Source organism: Morone saxatilis, unplaced genomic scaffold (genome assembly GCF_004916995.1).
Source record: "Morone saxatilis isolate NCDOM2014 unplaced genomic scaffold, NCSU_SB_2.0 Contig8, whole genome shotgun sequence".
Taxonomy (NCBI): Eukaryota; Metazoa; Chordata; class Actinopteri; family Moronidae; genus Morone; species Morone saxatilis.
Window position 1 is genome coordinate 20,729,975 of NW_023340257.1, and position 13,099 is coordinate 20,743,073.

A 13,099-nucleotide genomic window follows, 5' to 3' on the forward strand; every position below is an offset into this window, starting at 1 on the left:
CACACTAATAAGCCCGAGGAATAATAGTAGTGTGCTTTGCAGGCACACTAATAAGCCCGAGGAATAATAGTAGTGTGCTTTGCAGGCACACTAATGAAAACAATATTGGGTAACAAGGAAAATCTACATTTCATTTACTTCCCATCCTCTGGTTTTTCTGTCACATGAATTCAAATACACACACACACACACACACTCACTCACTTCTATCTGTATGACACTGGTCTCGGGGGAATGCCAGTGAGGTGTGAAGAGTGTGATGGGATCATAGGGAGCCGTGGCCTCTCTTCACCAATTACCCAACAATCTGGCCTTGTCCTAATCTTCCTCTGAAAACACCCGGGTTGGAAATGATGCAGAAAACAGCAGGTTGCCCACCAGGCCACACAAGCTAATCCGGGTGCACTGGAGTGTGTTCACTCTCTTGCTTTTATAAATACTAATACATTTCTGTGTCTCGTGAGTTCATGTACACATTCAGTGACACCTCTGGTCTTCTCAAAGGAGGTGTAGATTCTATCAGTAGCTTTGTCCGTAGCCGTGTAGTTGGTCCTAGACTGCTAGACTGATCTGTCCTCAGGCCACCTCTTAATAGGTCAGACACAACATCTAACCTTTTAAAAGCACTTCATACACCATCTAGGACATTATGTATAAAGCCAAAAAGCTCTCACAAAGTGTTATGTATGAGGGAGATGCCATTACTAGAGATATGAGTCACTGAGCAACTACTGTGAAGCCCTTTTCACACCAGCACCGATGCCAGCAGCATTACTAAACACTTAACCACAAGGGCCTACAGTATGTAAAGTTTACCTAGTCATAGAGCCTTTCTGAGTGTTAAAAAATCAGCATATAGTGTATGTAAAAAAAATCAATGACGGATCCCATTGAATTTCAGTCAACGTCACCGTGCTTATGCATCAGTCATCGTCTACCCATCAGTAATCTAATGAGAATTAACACCTCAAAAATAGCTTGTGATTTCCATAAGTTAATCAGGATTGAAAATGACTGATGGCTTTAAAGGCAGCACTAAAAATACTGAGCAGCCCAGAGGCCTGCCTTTGATCCCAAAGCTCAAATTAAATTGATTCTAACTGTTTCAGACAGCTTCCTCTGTGTCCTTCAGATTCAAACAATGATTTCATCAGGCTCTCATCACACGGCGCTGCCTAAAGCTATCTGGATAGAACCCCTGTTTCTTGATCCTTCCTCTGCCAGAAGGAGAGAAATGTCTCTGTCTCTCTGTATAAATAAGTGAAGAGTGAGGCTAGTCCATCTAAGAGCAGAGCAAATAAATGAATAATAACAGGAAAAGTGAATGTCAGTCAGAGTGAGTGTATTGTAACGTTCAAGCTACTGTGTGATGGATTGTTTCAGATGGATGCTGTGAACATGGTGTTGCTTGCTTGCTGTTTGTGCTAGTCCAAATTCTAGTCTGGCCCGGCCCATCCCAGCCCAATCAGCCTAGCCATACCAGCCACAACAGGCAACCACCATGGCTACTGATCTTCACAGGCAAACATGTAGAGTATTTTTACCCAGGCCATACCATTCTAACCCCACAGCAGCTGTTCTTCATCCTGTGGCTGACACTCACATCTGGTGTCAAGGCTATGAACAGGCCAACAACAAAGGCTGTTCTCTTTGGAGCTGACACTACACAGGGAGGTATAGGCAGCTTTCGGCATACAGTCATTTTAATATAGCCTAGGGGCCACAGTGACCTCCATCATTCTCTCAGCTGAGCACCTGTCCACAACGTAACGAAGGTGCACCCCCACAAGGTGAAATGGTATATGCTCTTTTTTATGATGAGGATTAAGAGCTCCTTCTCTCCCTGTCTTTTTCTCAACCACCACGCCTCCTGCACTAAATTACTCCACACAGCATAACCCTGGCTCCCATTAGCCTTTTCAATCTGCCTGCCTTCAGCATGACGAGCCCTGGAGCTACAGAGGATGGTAATGATCTGTGTACACTCCACATTGTACACCCCCCCTCTCCTCCATATCTCCATCACCTCTTTCTGAAACATCTACCCTCACGAGATATGTCCCACCTCAAAAGCCTTAGTGCTGTATTCAAGATTTGTCTCGGTATCTTTGGTAACCCGTTGCATGGACTAGACGTGCACCAAATTGAAGTGGGCTCCCTTTATCTGCTGCGGTGGTGGAGGGGGGTCGTCAAGAGGCAATCCTCCAGCCTATCTCAACGCCCCGCTCAGTCTCCGAACAGACACCCCCATCCATTAGTGACGGAGAGGGGTGGAGACCCTGTAAATTATAGACGAGTTCCACACAGTGAACAATGGTACATCCACTCTGCATTCACCACCACATCTGCATTCCTCTACAGACCAAGACACAAACACAACCTTTCAGACAGATTTTCCTATATATCAGAACCCAGCGGAGATATACATAAAAAAAACATTACGATTTTGTCCTCTCTTGTCTCACAAAGGAGATCAATACTCGACATGACTATTGGTTGACTGCAGGCATAGGAGCAAATCTATAAGTGTGTTCTTTACTAAAAATAAAAACTGGATATATTTACGTGAATTCTTATAAATAGCGACATTAACATGCAACAAGACGGATCGGCACTGTCGGCACACAAACGCAGGTTATGAGAACAAGAAGTCTGAATCATCTTTGTTCCATTGGAACCATCCTCAGCTTTGTGCTTGGTGTAAAATGAATGGCGATAATTAACATTCCTCTCTCAGCACCCTTTCCATTAAACTTGCATTAATGAAAGCTCAAGATAAAGACTTGAAATATTCTCTGTCACCCTCATTCTCATTTCCAGAATGAGGCCATTCTAAAGCCACCATTAGCAATTATTCTTTGTGTCTCCAGCATAATATTTTATCTTGTATAATCCTCAAAATGATTTGAATCAGCTGAATGAGAGTGTTGGTATTTGGCATTGACTTTGAATGAGAGTGTGTCCAGTAGTACCTGTTTGGGATGGAGCTCATCCTCTGTGGCCTAAGCCATGCTGCTTACTCCCAGACTGTGACCAATAGATTGTCTCCCAGAGAAAAGTGAATTTAGGATGAGAAAAAGTGAGATTCAAAGGCAAACACAGCATGAAACCACTGCTACTGAGGCCTGAAACCTCCCTCCACTCTGACTTGTTCAGTTTCATACTTATGATTCAACACAGACACCTCATTTTAATCAACCCCCTTCTGTCTGAGCTTTTCACTGAATAACACAATGCGTGCATTTCTTTTCTTTTTTTTGGTACTTTAACTTAATCAAAAATATTTATTTGAATGGGTTTCAATCTGTACCTTTAGGCATCCCATTAGTCTTGATTATGTGTGTGAACTCTTTGACCATCAGGTATAAATGTGGTGGTGACTTGATGTTGAAATGGGTAGAAATTAGATGCCTTTACTTTCCACAACCCCCCTCTGCTTTCCTGGGTTATATTCCCCCTAGATGGGCTTTCGTCTAATCCTCAAACACTGTGTACGTGTGTATCCATTAGCAGTGTGGCCTGGAGGCCTTTCTACCGCCCCTAACCCAGAAGGTACCCCCCATACTCTCCATGGACAAGATCAGGTTAATATTATATTGGTGAGGGAGACAACATTTCTTATTTATTGAAAGGCAGTCTAGCATGAAAGAGTGTTTGCAGGCAGGCCAGTGGATTACCTGACCCCACCCCCCCTTCTATCAGATCACATTGGACCCCAATAACTTCACATGCCATTGCTGTGTGAGGAGGACAAAGGATAGACAGCAGCTTTCTTAACCCCTCGTTCGCCTCATTGACCACTTTAAAACACTGCTGAATTTGTGACCAAGAAAATCAGGGCAGCTAACCTGGCCATTTGGAGGTTTTACACATTTAAAAAGACTACTGACTACAAGACTAAGACGACAAAATTTTAGAGCTCTCCCTTGTTGTCTTTCTTAGAAGATGTTTAATACAATTTCAAATGGATTCATATGTTTTATCTGAGCAAAATACTTCTAAGGCAGCATTGTTTTGGTTCAGTTGGCCAGACATCTTATCAGTTACAGCTTATTTACCGCTATTTCATTTTTGTCACTTCAGTTATTTGCCACTAGTTCTCTTTTGACATTGTAAGAGAGGGCAGTGCCCTTGCTGTCCATGCTGCAGCTTTTAACATTTGAAAAAACATGTTTTTTCTTGCCAGTTTCAAGGGCCATTGTAGATGACGAACTGGAGACGCACAAAGACAAGAACTACTTAGTCTGACTATCCACTCATGATGGAGAAGAGTAAAATGATGAAGCGAATGAAGGAGGACAAAGGGGACATCAAGAAAGATAAAGACAGGGTGGGCTGAGCTGGGGAAAAAAAAGGAGAAAGAGGAGATGAAAAAGGTAATCTGGAAGTCTGTGACCTTGAAATGGGCAAAACTTCATTGAGCAAACCAGACTGAATGGGATACGGTTGATGGTTGTGTGTGAATCAGGGTCATTGTCGAGTTGAATTTATGATGGAGTGTAAAACATGACATGAAGTCCTTGGAAAGTACAACATGGAAAAACCAAAGAAGCCTGTTCTCTGGGAAGAATAAACCACTCCAGAGAGCAGACACTTTATCTTATTAAAAGAGCTAATCAGAGCCAGATTAACTTTAACAAACTCCAGGGACAAACAACTGAATCAGTGTTGATGTATTGCTTCTTCAAATACTCTTGATGATACAGAGGAAAAAGGCCATATCTTCCTAACTATTCCAATGGACCCATCACAGCCCGTGTGGATGGAAAAAGTCTAAGTGGTGCCAACACTAGGACTCTCTAAAGAGTGTGTTGTGGTGCTTCTGGCACTATATATATGACCCACAGTGGTTAAACCAGTACAAATGAGAGATTGCAATGAGATCTCAACTGTCAGTGGGCATTCAAAAGAGGGGAGGAGGGATCTGCTGGCTCTCGTGTTACTATGTATTATGTAAAAGCACTTATTCTGTCCTTTCCACTTAATTCACAAGCACTGCTGGTTCCCCTCCCCTCCCCAAGTGTCCCCGGTTTCACAGCTAACCAGTGGACTTGACTTTGGTTTCAGCTCGACACGACTCTTTACCCGTACTGTAGATCCTTGCTCATAGTCTCTTTGTTCAATAAAGCTAGTCAGTGGAGAACCAATGCTGAACACAGTGTCTGGAAAGACATGGCTCCAGGAACACTTTTATATTAAACACCCCTTGCCAATTAAATACTGTTAATAATTTGCATTTTGAATTTCAATGTGCAGAGCAGGACCGTAGGATACTAAGCTATCAAAGCAAGAGTCTGTAATGCTGACTACTGCAGTGCTACATGCCCTGGCTATATTTCAGCTGTTTGCAAGAATTCAATTTTGATGTTGATAGGAGCAAGGGCATTATCCACTTAGAGTTATTAATTTGGCTGTTCTCAGGAGGAGCTGGAGGGATGTTGATGCTTTCACACTGCAGATCCATAGATATTCACAGCCTCTAATTGATTTGGCCAGTGTGGCTTCTCAGCTGATAAGATATTGTGTTGCAGGCGAGGTATGCGTGGATAAGCAGCTGTGTGGTGTTTGTCCTAATGGCTGAGAGAGCAGAGACGGGGGTGGCCAAACACTTCTCACTCCTGACCCACATATTTACACCCCTTTTGACAGAGCCTCAGGCCGAATTCAATAACAGCCACTAGAATATTCAGATTGAAGATGGTGAAACTGGAGCAATATTCTTAGTAAAATGATTTGTAAAATAGACGTCATTGGTAAAAATAATAAACAAAAAATTAATAAAATAAGATATAGTACACACTCAAAAACATCATATACTAAATAAACCTATTTTATTACATTATTTCAATGCTAAACTATTGTGCTGAATGCTGAATATTTTTTAGGCTCTGTTGAAAAAGAAAAGCTAAACTAAGCATCTTCTGGGTAAAGATAAAACAAAGGCCTAATGAACCGACTATGCCACTTCTGTCTGTGCCTTTGTACACAAATAAGGAGGGGGCCCTCTCTCCAATTAAGCTTTTTTTTGTGCACTGTGGCGGGATGATTATCATGTATTTTTCATGTGCCCCCTCCGTCTTTACGCTTGGCCTGCAGGTCTAACATACAACAACACAACATCAGCATCCGCAGAGCCTCACTATGGCACGTGACACACACACACACACTTGCACACAGTTTCACTCATTCACAGATGTCACATGCATGCAGGTATGCAAAAAACACACTTAGACACTGAGGGGTAAAACAATCATGGAGTCACATCACATAATATCACTTGATTTTGATTCAGCTGTCTGAGGATTATTAACAATGATTGTGTGGTGTACACACACATCCTAAAACTAAATAAATAAATAAATTAGGCTGAGTGTGTTTTGACAGGGAGAGAGTAAGAGCACAGAAGCAAGAGGTACTCCTGAATATTTCAACAGAAAACAAAAAGGAGGAGTTGGAAACGTGCTGGCAAAGGCATGCCAGATGTCTGAGGATTTAATGGGGGGTAAATGGAAATCAATCCCTTTCACTGCTCAAGACGCCCAATCATAACACATTGTTTTAATGGTCCCACTGGATGGCATCCACATTATATGTAGAAGGAAGACAGCTCCACTGCTGACTATTATTATACCCAGTGGTAACAAGTATAGACGGACAGATAAATGAGGAGCACTATGGAACATACTTAGTGGATATCCATGAGACAGACTATGTGAAGGTTTAATGCAAGTCTCTTATTTTAAAAATAGGTCCGTTGTGTATAGTTCTCAGAGGAGACTAAAATATTTATTTCACAGATTTAGTGCTGTTCCTACTTTATCTTGTCTTTGTAATCCTGAAGTCAGACCAATTTACTCTGACGGGAAAATAAAAAATACTGCAGTGCATGTTAAACAGTTGAGAGTAAATAAAAATGTTCTCAAATGAGAAAATCCCACTGTGTAAATAAAGAGAATTGATTATCAAAACTCACTTACATTATCTAATTTCACGTCGCCTCGGATCAGATGTGAATATGATCTGAAGTTGAGACTAGTATTGGAATACAGGACTATGCAAAGTTGCTAATATACCAACATATGGAGTGTTGCGTGCCATATATGGCACAAAATGCAAATAAGCTCAAAATTTCATTGTGCCTACCTAGGTTCTTTATTCCCTGTGTCTGAATAAAGGAGTCAGACCAGAGCATTTAATGGGAGCCGACACTATGGGGAACTTCATGTCACCAGAGACAACACAGCAAATTAGCTGATAATTAAATTTTTCTCCATTAGGGAAAGAGCAGAGTAATAACTCACACAGTAGGACTGCCAGCTCCATTATGTCTCTATTCTACTCATGTGGGAGGATAAAGAAGCAAGACAGCGATGTCAACAGCTCAAAAGCACACAGGAAGACGAAAGGAGATGGAGGAGGTCACATTCTCATACAACCTTAATGACTGTATGAACAGTGTGACAAAGAGGATCTTGTATGATCATTGTTTTGTTCATGGAGTGCACAGCATTGTAAAGAAAGAGCAAAGTAGTTGGCTGGCTGTGCCATTGATTATCACAGCACTGGCCACTTGTCTCTTCTCAGTACAGGTGAGGATAACTCTTGAGGACTGTGCGCATGCGTTTGTGTGTGTGCGCTTGCGTGTGTGTATGTAATCACCCAGCTGTTGAAGGGGCTTTAGCCTCCAGCTGTTAGCCCGGTGATGACAGCGGTCCATGGCCCCACCTTCATGCTCACTGATCCGAGTAATTACCTCGTCCATCTGACCCCCTCCCCTTTAGACGCAACTGTGCTACCACCACACCACTCTGACCGAGCTGCCTGTCACAACACCAATGAGGACTGGTCTGAGAGAGAGCTATATGGATGATATGGTTACATGTAACACAGCTCTATTACACCACCAACCTTGAGACCATCATCTTTGCATGTTTATGTTGTAAAGGAAAGGCTAATGGATAAAGGTAGCGATTGGCAGACAATATTCATCTTGGCTATCATTAAGCCATTTTCTGTGTAACAAAAGGAAAGAGACGTTTAAAGTGGAATGACCCTCAGCGGGCCCCACTGTCAGTCTGGAGGTCAAGCTCACTGCCTCCATGTGGCCTTATGACAATCTCGGTGCCTGCCTTAATCAGAGGAGGTGGACACACAATCAGCCTTGCCAAGATTGTCCTCAACAATTGATGACAGGCAAGAGGAAGATGGGAGACAGAGAACACATGCTGAGTCCAATACCTTCCCATCCTATTCTCTACTGCTGCTCTCCAACAATCTCTATGGCTCTCTCTCTCTGTGAGCAGAAACAAGAAATACCCGGATGATCAGTAATTTCACAGCTGACAGACTTTCCTTTCCCTGATTTGATATCATTTGTAAAAAAGAAGGTAAATCTCCCTACTTTACGTCTCTCCCCAGTGGGATATAATGCATTCTGTTCGTCTCATTTTCTGGAATACTGAGAGTGTGCAACAGCAGGCCAATCTCAATTGGGCCAGCCAGGAGGGGTAAAGGAGAGCAAATTGAGGAAAAATGGGGAATGAAATTAAGACAATAGCTGTGCATCAGCCCCCCTGGGCTCACTGGTGTGTGTATGTACAGTATGTGTGTTTATAATCTGTAATGGGGAGCAACTGTCTCTCAGCAGCCCATATGAATTGTGTAATTAAGGCTTTACTATCAGCAAACACCTGGACATCTGGCCCTCATTCTAAACATCCTATTCCTCACAGAATCCGGTTTCATCCAACACAGCATCTTGTGTTTATATTTGTCTGTGTGTATGGTTGTATTCAACTATATTTATATATGTGTGTATGTTTAAACATACAGTGTAGGGTGATTAGTATGCACAAGCAACGCTTCACATGTGTGTTTATCCTAGCTTTCCCACACTGTACTTGACTGGGTAGCCTGGCTATGTCCCAGTTCCCCCAGTGACCCCCCCGCATCCACCCTGGAGGGGCTGTGTCAGCTGGACTGGACTGGGGATCAATGCCTGGGAAACAGCCTCATAATGGCCCGGATTAATGATGAAAAATTTGGTGTCATCCAGTGAGCTCCTGGATATTTATCACTGGGGAAGGGTGGGTTGCCAATAGGAGCCTCTTAGCACCCTCCTGACCTGGGAGGCTGGTGGCAGGACAAGAGTGTAACTGTGGTTGCTACTGTCTCCAGCTGGAGCCCTAATGGAGGTGCTCTCTGGGGCATTTGCTCAGAGGAGGATGGATACTCTTAAATGGATACTAGAGCTGTTGCTGCTGTTTTTTTATAGGCCAGAGCTGCAGCCGCTGCTGCCATTGTTTCTATTTGAGAATGCAGCTCGCTTGAATGAACTGTCTGCAATCAATCTCATACACAGGAAATGCTTTGCATGCTTTAGGTTTTCGCTCCACCTGTTTTGTGTAATAATCCGTAGAGGACGGAAAAAAGAAATCTGACATTTGCAACAATTTGACGAAGACTAAATGCGTTCCAGTGTATTTATCAGGAAAGACAAATGCCCATTCAAGCCAACAGCCCCATCCTGGCTCTCAATTTTTATAAAGACAGATAATACACATAGACACAATCTCTTAAGGTCCAATCATGGTCTCCTGAGAGAGTTCTTTCACAAAGCCTTGAGGATGGATTGGGGCCAAGTCTACTGGTCTCCTGGTGACTGAGAGACAAGGCTATTACACGCCTGTCAAAGGAGGAGTGGGCCTGAGGAATCTACTACCACAGGACTTCAAATGGTTCTCCAATTACATCTCAACAACCCATAGTAATGTTTGATTTAGAAGGAAAGATCTCAACAAAAAGCTGAAGTTCCTGCTTGTTGGTCTTGGACACAAAATATATGTAGTGGTCTTATCTGTTGTCAAGCCATAAGACTGGACATCATGACTGTCTTCTGTCCTGGCTTTCACAACAGACAAAATAGTAGACAAGGAGTCATGATGAAAGGAGGGAGGCTCACTCTGTTTCACAGTCCACACAGTTTCACAGTAGCAACATTTTGCACTAGAACAAGGTGAGAGTTTTTAAACATAGCGTAATGGGACATATTCTGAAGCTGAGTACCTGGATCAAGCAAACAAATCCAAAAATGTCTGGATCATTCCAAATCAGCTTAGCTGTGCGCAAACATAAAGCATGTGTTTGTATAAGCAAAGGGAAAGGCATGCATCAGAGTGAGCAAAGAGACCACTGCAACCCCTTGCGCATGTTTATGGCACGTGCATGAGGGCCCATTGTTCTATTTGCATCCACCTTGTTGTGACCCTCACTCTGGGACTGTCTGTCTGGCTCTGTGTGGACATCACTTCAATGCTCCTCCATGCCTTCTGTTTTTATTTGTTTTATGCTCTCTCTGCCTCATTGTTTTCCTCAGTGGTGTGCCAGCTTTGACCCTGAACACTAGGGATCTGTCTGTCCTGAAAATCATAGGCAAATGTCACCATTCCTTTTCTTCAGCATATTCACTGCAAAGGAGGATAACACTGCCCCCTTCCTGGGCTCAAAAAAACAAGACCCTCCTCAATAGTTTACCAAGATGACAGCATCCCCTGCCCCACCAAATGTTGATTCCTAGCTTCCGTGGCAAAGCTATAAATCCCATGCAGCCATGGCACTAATGGACATAAGGCCTCTATCCAGGAATGTGAGGCATAAGCAGATATCAGGTCCTGAAGCCGGGGTGGGGGTGTGGAGGGGCAATTAAGTGTGTGGTGCAGGGAGGAGTGCAGGTGTGTGGACTGGTGATAAGGACAGTGGTGCTGCCATTACTCATCCCCCACCAACAACAGCAAATAGACTGCCAGCAGATGATGGGTCTGCTCTGGCAGCCTCCGAAAGCTTTTCCTCAGCCGGAGAGAAGAGTGTGTGGCGGAACAGAGTGGATAAGGGATAGATAGCAACGAAAAGCGCATTTCATCACGGCAGGAAAGACAGGGGGAAAAATGGTTGTATGCAATATTGTTGAGGTAAGAGTCGTTTAGAAAAACGAGGCCATTCTGCAGGCCAGCTTGTTTCAAAGCAATTAAGATTAATTAAGTGTTGCTTATGGCACTTCATATTTGAGATACTGGGTTTTATTATCACTAAAGTGCAGCATTAAAGAGCCATACAGAAACATACTGTGAAAAGAATTTATTTCCAAAACTCGGTATCTAAATATAAAAAAGACTGCACCATTAGCCTATAAATCAACCTATTCAAGATAGTACCTATGAAAAAGATATCCCATTTTCTCCCACAGTTAATGGATACCAGTCAAGGCTCTAACAGATTATTCTGGTTATGATTATACGGAGGTAGGTATATTTTTTCTGTGGAATTGGAAATGGAAAGCAACGTGATTGCCAAATAATAAGAAAAATAAACCAATTTAGTTCTAATGATAATTAAAAATAAAACGGAATAAGGGTTGTTTCATTGCAAAGCTCTTTGCTCACACCTAACCCCAATAAATGCTTAATTAAGCAGGTACAGTTTGATACATCTTGGTGGTTATGAATGAACTATTTGACTAACTATAATTAAAGCATAAAGATAGGCTCTCTGCCCTCTAAAATAATATAGTTAGGATAGATGTAAGGGGCCTTTCAGCAGGCTCAGCTTAAGAACTACCACAATCTTTATCCACTCGAAGAACGTGCATTCCCATAAAAGAGTAGACTGGCGAATTCCTAAATTAAGTCAGTTTAATACACTGATGATATGCTGACAGAGTCTACTTTGTCAACTAGATGCAGTCGTTAATCCACAGACACAGCAGTGCATCAGTCTGCCCCGAGGATCTTGGTGGCCCCTTTCTCCCGGTCAGCAGATCCTGTGTTGTCTCACTGGCCTTGGGGCTAAGGACATCCTGTCTGCCTGTCTACTAGGGCAGCCGCGGAGCACGACAAGCAGATGCGCGCCGTTTCATGTGTAGCAGCATGCATATGGATGTGCAGGTTTAACCACTTGACAAGGGATTGAGACCTGTAAAGAGAGCATCTCTGCTGAGGGACTGGGGAAAAGGGCATCTCTCGGCTGTGACATTTATCATTGTCTCCTTCATATCTGTGCGCCATCATTTCACTCCTCTGTTTAAGCAACATCGTGGGTGGCAAGGTGTCACGCCAAATAGATGCACGGCTAAAGATTTACACCTCCTGCTAAAAATTCATAAGGAACACTGAACTCTGTGAGGGAGAAAACAGGGAAAAAAGATTGCAGTCAATTTCAATTTTTAAAGGAAATAAATCTATAGGCATTTTTTTTTCCCACTGTGATCCTTTCCTTCTTACTAATATGGCTTTTTGATGCTGATGTCAGCAGTTCCTTATTCCCAGCCGCAGAGCCTTGAAATCCAGCACTCCTCCCTCTCGCTGGCCTCTGAGCAGCCCAGTAGCGAGGGCGAAGCAAAAAAAAAAAACTAGGTCTATTTAACCAAGAAGAAAACCAACTTGGCTCAGTAGACAGATCTAAATATATACTGAACTTCACTGTACAAACTCAAATTCATACAAGTTCAGTTATAATACGCAAATAAAGCATACTATTTGTGCAAACTGTGGAAAATAGAGCACAGAGGACAAGAAAGAAGCCCTGGCTTCCAGACAGGGACCGATGCCACCTCACTGTTCCATCCCTCTGTCACCTGCTTGGCATCCTCTCTGTTTAATTAGCTGGTAGTAATCAAATGGTAGGAGATTAAGACCCCTAAAATACTGTAGGCAGATGATAAATCCTCAAGAGACACAAAGGCCTTGCGGAGGAAAACAAAACACTGAAACTGTTTATTATGTTGAGTTAGAGGGAAGATTGAATGAGACAGAGAGAGAGAGAGAGGAGAGAGAGAGAGAGAGAGAGAAGAGAGAGAGAGGAGGAGAGGAGAGAGAGAGAGAGGAAGAGAGAGAGAGAGGAGAGAGAGAGAGAGAGAGAGAGAGAGAGAGAGAGGAGAGAGGAGAGAGAGCTTATCTCAAATTTACCAAAAAAGCCGGTGGAGAAAAACTGTGTAAATCACCTCACCAAGCAGAGGGCTGCAGTAATTAGACTAAACACACCCTGCACGAACACACAAAGCACAACAAATTCATTGCTTTTACTCTTTTTCCTTCAGACAACACAG

General features: G+C 42.9%; 1 protein-coding gene across 4 annotated transcripts in view; it reads right to left on the reverse strand.

Annotated features, from left to right (window-relative positions):
- The window catches only part of robo2 (roundabout, axon guidance receptor, homolog 2 (Drosophila)), a 158,264-nt gene that overhangs the window by 105,260 nt on the left and 39,905 nt on the right, over window positions 1-13,099 (reverse strand). The window lies entirely within an intron of this gene.